General features: G+C 46.1%; 1 non-coding gene across 1 annotated transcript; it reads right to left on the minus strand.

Moving 5' to 3' along the window:
• Window positions 1-8,819: 8,819 nt before the first annotated feature.
• Window positions 8,820-8,893, minus strand: Trnat-ugu. Its single transcript has one exon. It is a non-coding gene; the product is annotated as a tRNA-Thr (tRNA).
• Window positions 8,894-9,248: the final 355 nt, after the last annotated feature.

The raw sequence follows: 9,248 nt of genomic DNA on the forward strand, positions 1-9,248 counted from the left end.
TTCCTCGAGATCTGTCTTTGAAGCTTGGACTCCTTTCCAGCACTACCTTTGTTCATTGGACATCATATCTTCTGGCAACATGGCAGGTCCCTTGCCATTTCGTTGTGGCTATTGTCTCCAGGATATCTTTGACATCAGTAATTGACTTGAAGTCTTATGACCTTTTTTGACTTTCCTTGTACATCAAACATAGACATTTGCAAGCCCAGCTATGCAGTTCTAAGGTCATGTCTTGCATATTCATTAAGTACCCAGATCTCACAGATCTAAGTCAGAAAGGGGAAGTCAAACTGATCAAAAACTATTTTTTCCGGTTTGCCATGCTAGAATTGAAAATAGGTGAATATCTTCCAAATAGTCACCTGTCTAGGTTGATGCGTTAAGAGATTACCGATCTTATATCCCCCATCATAGTCAAACACTGGGCAAAATACATGCATTCTCTCATAATGTCAAGTTACTTTTACCTCAAAACGGATTGCCACTTTGAATTAGTCGCTGGTGAATTTAACACTAAGATAGGAACACATAAACAGGGTGAAGCGGTAGTAGGGCCGGCCGGTGTGGCCGAGCAGTTCTAGGCATTTCAGTCCGGAACGGCGCGACCGCTACGGTTGCAGGTTCGAATCCTGCCTCGGGCATGGATGTGTGTGATGTCATTAGGCTAGTTAGGTTTAAGTAGTTCTAAGTTCTAGGGGACTGATGACCTCAGATGTAAAGTCCCATAGTGCTCAGAGCCATTTGAACCATTTTTTAAGCGGTAGTAGGGGGATACAGGTTCACATATTCAAAATTTCTATTTGTTATGATGTAGCTCTAAATGTGGAAAAAGGTAAGCTAATGCTTCGATTTATTGAGGGTGTTTTGGGAAATTCTGGTTTACCTGCAAAAGTGATCCCACGTAAGATGTTAGTGTGACCTATTCCTGACTACTGTTCGAATGTTTGATATCCATACCAGGTCTGATTAATGGAAAACATCGAAGCAATTCAAAGATTTGGCTGCTACATTTGTTACTGGTGTGTTCGAATAGCATGCGAGTGTTAACACAGATGCTTCTGGAATTGGGGTGAGAATTCCTGGAGGGAAGGTGAAGTTCATTTCGAAAAACACTACAGAAAACATGTAGAAACTGCTTAATAGAGCTGACAACAGAAGATACTACTGCCGCCAACACACGTTTCGTGAAAGGACGACGAAGATAAGGTACGAGAAATTAGGGGTCATACAAAGGCATATAGACAGTCGTTGTTCCCTCGTCCTGTGTGCGAGAAGAATGGGAAAGAAAATGATTAGTAGTGGTACTGGGTACCTTCTGCCACGCACCATATTGCGGCTTGCCGAATATTTATGTAGATGTGGATAATTATCGGATCCACGATACAAGTCAGACAGGAGAATGACTACCGTAATTTGCAGAAATTACTAAAATGCCAGTAATAAACATATTTTCCAGAAAGCAAATGAGCGTGGAGAAACTCGAAACATTATTTTAAAAATGTGACATTATACTGTGAATTCTCCTCACACTGTTGGAAATTTCTCTGGTTTTAAACAAATTTAACACTGGCAGTGACCACCAACCAGTATGTGCAAGAACTTAGATAAATGGAAAGGGAAGAACGTTATTTTATTCTAAGTTTGAATGTTTCTTTACATGCAGCCATCGTACATGGAGAGGCACTGTGTAATACAGTTATGGAAAGATTTCTGCAGTATCGGTGAGGCAGAATTTTGTTTAGAAAATTTTCGTTATGTGTTCTTATGCCCACCATCAAATGTCATGTAAGTGGAATATTAACTTTGTTCAGTTGGAGGATGGCAACTAGGATAATCCGATCCGATTCAGTGAGCTAACACTATAATTTTACCGAGGAAGTGTGAGTGAGTGTGTGTGTGTGTGTGTGTGTGTGTGTGTGTGTGTGTGTGTGTGGAGAGAGGGGAGAGAGAGAGAGAGAGAGAGAGAGAGAGAGTGAGTGAGGAAGAACAACAGATAAACAGGGAGATTGAGGGGGACAGAGAAGCAGATAAACAGGTAGACTGAGTGGTAGAGATAAAGAAGGAGAGAACACAGAGATAGATTTAAGGGTTCGAGAGTGTTGTGTACATAGTTCTGCATAGTCAGCACGTACACAACTTTCCCAATAGAGCGCGCCCCGCTAAGCACAACGGCGCAGGCGCAGCGCTCGTCCATCTCCGCACTACGAGATGGCGCTGTCTTAGAGACGGACCAAATTCTGCTTCCGCCGATCCGAGTATTAATATGTAAAGCAGCCAATGAGATTGCTGCTAATGTAGAACCTTTTCTCCTCGAAGATCACACTCGCGCAGTGATACCTGAACGCTCGAGGTTTTATAACGAGTGTACAGACCTCCGATTAGTCCTACCTTACCCCCACAGGCCGTCCTCCTCCACCATGAATCCCGTCGTCTCTACCGTGCCTTCCTCCGCACGCGTGACCCGGACACACTACGACGCTAAGCAACTACAGCGACACATTCGTAATTTGCTCGCAGCTAAGAAATGCCGGGACTGGCGACAGACATGCACCCGTTTAAATGCTACCCTCCCAATAAACTCGTCCAAGTTCTGGTCGGCCTTCCGTCGCCTTACCGGAACTAAACCCTCCCCCCCCCATTATCCTCTTCTCCATGATGTTCACCCTTTCCCTGACATCCTTAGTAAGGCTAATCACTTTGCCTCCTACCTCTCCGATGTATTTTCCATCCCCGATGATCCCCAGTTCGATTACTCCCTCTTCCTGGATATCCGCGATCGAACTGACACCTCTATCCCTCCCCTCATCCTGGTTTCCAGTACTTGGACAACATTGCACACACGGAACTCAATGCCCCTATCACTGCACAGGATCTCATTGATACACTCCGCGCAAAATGCAACACCGCTCCTGGTCACGATCGTGTCACCTACTGTCACCTTCGTGAAGCTCCTGTCTCTTTCCTCTCCACCCTGGCCAGGCTCTACAATGTAGTCCTGTCCACCGGTTACTACCCCAACCTGTGGAAAACCTCCCGTATCCTCATGTTCCTTAAACCTGGCAAACCGCCGTTCGCTGTCTCCTCCTACCGTCCCATTAGCCTTACCTCGGTCTTCAGCAAGGTCCTGGAATCTATCCTCACCCGACGCATCCACCAGCATCTCTGCCAGCACCGCCTCCTTCCCGTTACCCTGTGTGACTTTCGACCGTCCTTCTCTTCCGACGACCTTCTCCTTCACCTCACTCATCTCCTTTCCAAACAGCTTACTTCCCATCGCTCCGCAATCTTCCTCTCCCTGGACCTCGAACGGGCTTATGACCGCGTATGGCATTCCGGTCTCCTCTTCAAGCTCCAAACCTTCGCCCTTCCTATTAACTACGTCCGTCTGATCGGCTCTTTTCTCTCCCGCCGTCCTTCCTATGTCACCATCCATAACTCAGATTCCTACACCTTTTTCTCCTTCGCCGGTATGCCCCAAGGCTCCGTCCTCTCCCCCCTTCTGTACCTTTTGTACACGGCGGACATGCCGCCGCCGTCACCACCCGTCCACCTTCTCCAGTTTGCCGATGACACCGCCTTCCTTGCCCTTGCCCCCATCTTACAGCGCTCCCAACACCTTCTCGAATCCCATCTTGACCGGTTCACCGCTTGGTGCAACCAGTGGTTGCTCAAGGTCAATCCCTCCAAAACCCAGGTGATCATTGTAGGCAAAACCACCCCTTCCTTCCGCCTCCTTGATTTCTATATCACCATCTATGGACGTCCTATCGCCCTCACTCCCACCCTTAAGTACCTTGGCGTCACCCTCGACAGCCGCCTCTCCTGGACTCCCCACCTCCGGACAATCCAAGCCAAGGCACGCTCCCGACTCGGTCACCTCAAGCTCCTCTCCGGCCGTATGTGGGGTCTGGACCCCTCCACTATCCTCCACACCTATAAATCCCTCATCCACCCTATCCTTCATTATGCCCATCCGGCTTGGATCTCCGCCCCCCCTACCTTTTATAAATCCCTCCAAATCCTTGAATGTGATGCTCTCCGCCTCGCCTATCGCATCTGTCTCCCCTCCCCCACGCGGATCCTGTACGATCTCATCCCCTTCCCCCACCTCCTCCTTTTCCTTGAAAGGATACGGATCCTGTACACCTCCTGCAAGCTCGATCCTCCTCACCCGCTCGTCTCCCCGATCCTCTCCCACCACCGCACGATGCAGCGCCTGTATTCGCTCATCCCACCTGGTCTCCATCTCTCCACCCTCCTTACCCTCTCCCAAGGTGGCTTCCGCCAGCTCCCCCTCCCTGATGATGCCCTCCTCCCCTCCATCTACCCCTCCTACCAACTTTGATCCTCCCGCCCTCCTCCTGTGCTTGCTCCTCTGGGGACCCTCCCTCCCTTCTCTCCCTTTTCCTTCCCTCCTCCCTTTCTCCCCCCTCCTCTCCTGGGCTTCCCCTCCCCTGTCCCTGTCCTCCTGCCCCCGTCTCCTCAGCCATTGGCATCCTTTTTCTCCCTTCTCCCCCACCTCACCCCTGTTCCCCTCTTGGCAGGTCCCCGGACTCGCACATGCTCAGTGGACATTCGCGCGCCGGTGATCACCGCCATCAGTGTTTCGTGTGTGCCGTCATGTTTAGTGTTCAGTGTTTCACCGTCACACTCCATCGTTCACCAGTGCCATCGTCTTCTTCAGTGTTTGTGCGTCGTATCAACAGTTTGCAGTGTGGATTATCGTCGAGTGTGAACGGCTCCGTGTTTGTCTTTATGTGTCTACTGTTTTATTGCTCACCGTTCTGTAACTTATGTGTCTTTTCAGTGTTTCTTCTCTTTGTGTATCCTCTGGCTGAAGAGCGCGTTGTATGCCGCTGCCAGCCTGCCTGATTGTTCAGGTGCTAAAATCACAATGAAGTAAAAAAAAAACCTACGATTAGTCAGTCTGCATTACTCTGTAGTCAAGTTTCAGTCTGCGCCTAATAAGATTATCAGTTTCCGCTCGACCAACAGCAGCCTACTGCAGACCGACACTTAAGAGACGCCAAATGCAGATCGACAGCGAGAGAGAGGCCTTGTCATATGGCACTCACGGTGTATACGCTGAAATGAAATGTAAATAATACGTCTTTTGTAGTGGGCGTCGCTCTACTGCAGTGTCACACATGCCGAATGAATAGGAGAACAGTAGAACGTCTGCGTAGGGCCATGTTTTTACCTCCACTGTCACGTGGCTGATTGTGTATAAGGCTCTGTGGCATCATTCAAACACAGCCAAATTGTCACACTAGCTGTGTATCTCTATCAAAGATAAATGAATAGACACTTTGTCAAGTATCAGAGATATGTGAGAATAAGATTAACGTACCAAGACCAAACGAACTTCAGATTGTCAATTGTAAATAGCATCCAGAACCAAGTTATTTTATTATTATTTTATTATTATTTTAATAAATATGTGTGAAAATTAGTCAAGTTCTGTTTAAAGTTGGCCACCGTCAATCTGCTACTCTAAGCGTGCAAGTGGCATTTCTATCGTCTGACCTAACGGCAGAATACAAACACGCCACGATAAGACCACGAGACATATTGCTGATACTCGCCTACTTCATTAGAGCGACAAGTCAAATAATCTGATGGTGTGTGTACCGAAGGTCTTACAGTACGCACACCACAGAGAGTGAAAGAGAGAGAGGCAAACAGAAAGATAGTTCGAGATAGATGGAGAAAGAGAGGGAGAGAGAGAGACTGAATTAGAGACAAATGCATTAACTGATACGATTGGTTTCGTGAGTTACTGACGATGTGGAGAAGCAACGCCATGTGAGTGATGTGTGGAGCTCTTGTTCCCCCCACCCCCTTTCCACTCCCATAGCGGGTCTGTTTGACACCGGAGGTAGTGCGGTGCGATCTACAGATCAAAGGCAGAATTGTTTCATGTGCGGTTCAGCGCTGGCCTGTGTGCGTGGGTGGAATCATTGTGTGCTGTTTATCGATCCCCCCAGTCGGGCATCCCAGCTAGGCATTCCGCGAAACGCAGAGAGAGAATTTGCGGATTCCGCACGGCAGCAACCAGGGGGCTCCACGCAGTTGCATGTGTTGTGTTGCTACAGCGAGTGAATTGCGTTTACTACTCTGTTTGATTGTGTGGTTTTCAGTTCGTAAAATATCCTGTAATTGCCTGAACACCAGTCACCACAATAAAGCACGATGGTAATGCAGAGTGTACGTAAAGGCTTTCCCCAATTGCAAAAAATTATTTGTGAGAACTATGCTAGTTACGGCTGTGCGGTTTGTTGCAAACGGTAACCTGAATCATAAAGCATTTTTCGACTATCTCCCACATGTGCTACGTTTGTAATCCGTAGTAGGTCTATGTCTTGCCAATCACCTATACACTATAACGTAAGTCCACAAAGAAGTAAAGATTCTCATCTCCGAAGAAAGTTGTTGTTCGATCGTTTCCACCGATACATTAGTCCGAGAAGGTTTCGTTCGTGAACTGGGAGCAAGTATTCGCCCCTGCCGCAATGCACCATCTTGTTGAGACTGTAACCATGGTTGAAATTCCAGTAACTGAGATGCAACGTGGAGTTGCGGCATGTCCAGGTAAACGGTTGCGGTAGTGGTAGACTCAGGGAAAATGAACAGTTCAGTGACGATGTTGTGCCTTAAGCCACAACACACATTCACTTTCGGGTTGTTACTTTTATGCCTCTTTTGCCTCTTTTCTTTCCCAGAGAATTTGGAAATTTGTGGTAAGATCTTATGGGACCAGACTGCTGAGGTCATAGGTCCTTAAGCTTACACACTACTTAATCTATTTTAAGGTAACTTACGCTAAGGACGACACAAACACCCATGCCCGAGGGAGGACTCGAACCTCCGACGGAGGGAGCGACGCGAACCGTGATAAGGCCTCTGAGTCCGCGCGGCTACCCAGAGCGGATTCTTTCCCAGAGATATTGAAACTTGCTTCAACGCCCAAAAAACAAATGTTGTGATAGGCATTGTCTGTATTAATCCGTTCCATCATGCTTCCCGCAAACCTTCCACGGCCGGGGCTATCATCTCGCTATAAAACTCGCAATAGCTGCACTTTGGATGCATGGAAATGCAGCCATTTTCGTAAAATCTTCACCACAATGCTATGAGATATGCCCGTTTCCCTGCTTTTTTGCGGACTGTGTTGAAATTCTGTAAATGCGGTATCAACAGTGTCATAACTCACTCTAGGTGTGTCGCTTCTTCCTTAGTCAGCAACACTGTCGGTCTTTTCAATTTTTCTTAAAATCTTCCGATGCCCTTCACAACCGGTGGATCAAGACCACAGGGACTTTAGGACTGTCTGAAGTGTAATAGGTGACAGTGTCTCACGAAACCTCGAAACACATTGCTTTCGACACCGTTCCTCACAAGCGTTTTCTAATCAAACTGAATGGCTATGGAATATAGCCTCAGTTGTGCGACTGGATTCGTGATTTCCTGTCAGAAAAGTCACACAGTTCGTAGTAATAGACAGAAAGTCATCGAGTAAAACAGAAATAATATCCGGCGTTCCCCGAGGAATTGTTGTAGGCCCTCTATTGTTCCTGATCTACATTAATGACGTAGGAGACAACGTCAGTAGTCATCTTAGATTGTTTGCAGATGATGCTGTCATTTACCGTCTTCTAAAGTCATCAGATGACCAAAACGAACTGCAAAATAATTTAGGTAAGATATCTGTATGGTGCTGAAAGCGGTAATTGGCCCTGAATAAAGATAAGCGTGAAGTATTTCACTGGAGTACTAAAAGGAATACGCTCAATTTCGATTACGCGATAAGTCACACAACTCTGAATAATGCAAATTCAACTAAATACTTAGGGATTACAATTCCAAAATACCCTAACAATATGTTAGCACCCACCTACATAGCGAGAAATGATCATCACGATAAAATAAGAGAAATCAGGGCTCGCTCAGAAACATGTAAGTGCTCGTTTTTGCTGTGCGCCGTTCGAGAGTGGAACGGTAGATAGTCAGCTTGAAAGTGGTTCACTGAACACTCTGCCAAGCACTTTATCGTAAATAGCAGATTAATCACTTAGATGTAGATGTATCTAGCTATTTTCCAGAGGGTTACAGCAATAGAATGTTTTTAAACCGAACATTATATGAATGACAAACACTAACTTCACATATTCAGTACTTGCACATACAAGAGCACGGAGCAAACTGCCTCCGGCCAGAACACATACAGTGTATATACAGCTACAGAACATTCCAGTATAATGATTTTTGACATTTGTGGATACTTCTACTATGTACTCGAACAAAATATAGAAATTAAAATATTACAGTCCAGCTGTGTTTCTGAACTCATTCAACAGTTTAGTATCATAACCACTACAACACGGTGCTACTCAGCTTCTTCTGTGACAATTGTGTAGCTGGCGCAGCTGTGGACAAATCAGTTTAAAACAAATTTCTTTCGATTCTAATTAGTGAGCTACAAACATTCAAGCTTTTAATGATGGTTTCTACATTCTGTACATGATTGGCTGTATTGAGGTGAATTTTGATGTGGCGAGATAGCAATTTATGAGAGGTGCTTAAATGCGTGTCCATTTTCCGCAATGTACAACTCAATGTGCCTTCTAAACGACTTGTCAACTGATGTTAAGTTGATGTAACTATCTGGATAAATAACTAGGTGATGTGTGTTCATAAGTTTGCAGAAAGAGAGCAACAGAACGTAAAGAACCTAAAAGAAAATAAATGATGACTAACTGATAACCTCAGCTGCCGACAGGTGTTGCTGTTATACCTCGATGTGGACAGCTGAAAATGTGTGCCCCGACCGGGACTCGAACCCGGGATCTCCTGCTTACATGGCAGACACTCTATCCATCTGAGTCACCGAGGTGAATAGCGCGACTGCAGGGACTTATCCCTTGCACGCTTCCCGTGAGACTCACATTCCCAACTGTCCACAATTCTACATATGTATTGTACCTTACAGACATTTGCCCACCTAATCATCACTCGCGCACGCTTTGGCGATTCCCGTAAGAGTTTGGGCAACCTGTGCGCATTCGCACAGACGAAGGTCAATGGCTGGGTAGCCTTTAACATTATATATATGAAGACAGTAACTTGTTCTCGAAAGAAGAGTAACTGTTGATGACCGTGCAGCGATTCTCTGGAATAAATGATAATAACTGTGGAGTTCACAACTTATTTACTACTCTGTATAACATGATTTCACTTCATTTAAAATA

The sequence above is a fragment of the Schistocerca americana genome, chromosome 9 (assembly GCF_021461395.2).
Source record: "Schistocerca americana isolate TAMUIC-IGC-003095 chromosome 9, iqSchAmer2.1, whole genome shotgun sequence".
In the NCBI taxonomy this organism is placed as follows: Eukaryota; Metazoa; Arthropoda; class Insecta; order Orthoptera; family Acrididae; genus Schistocerca; species Schistocerca americana.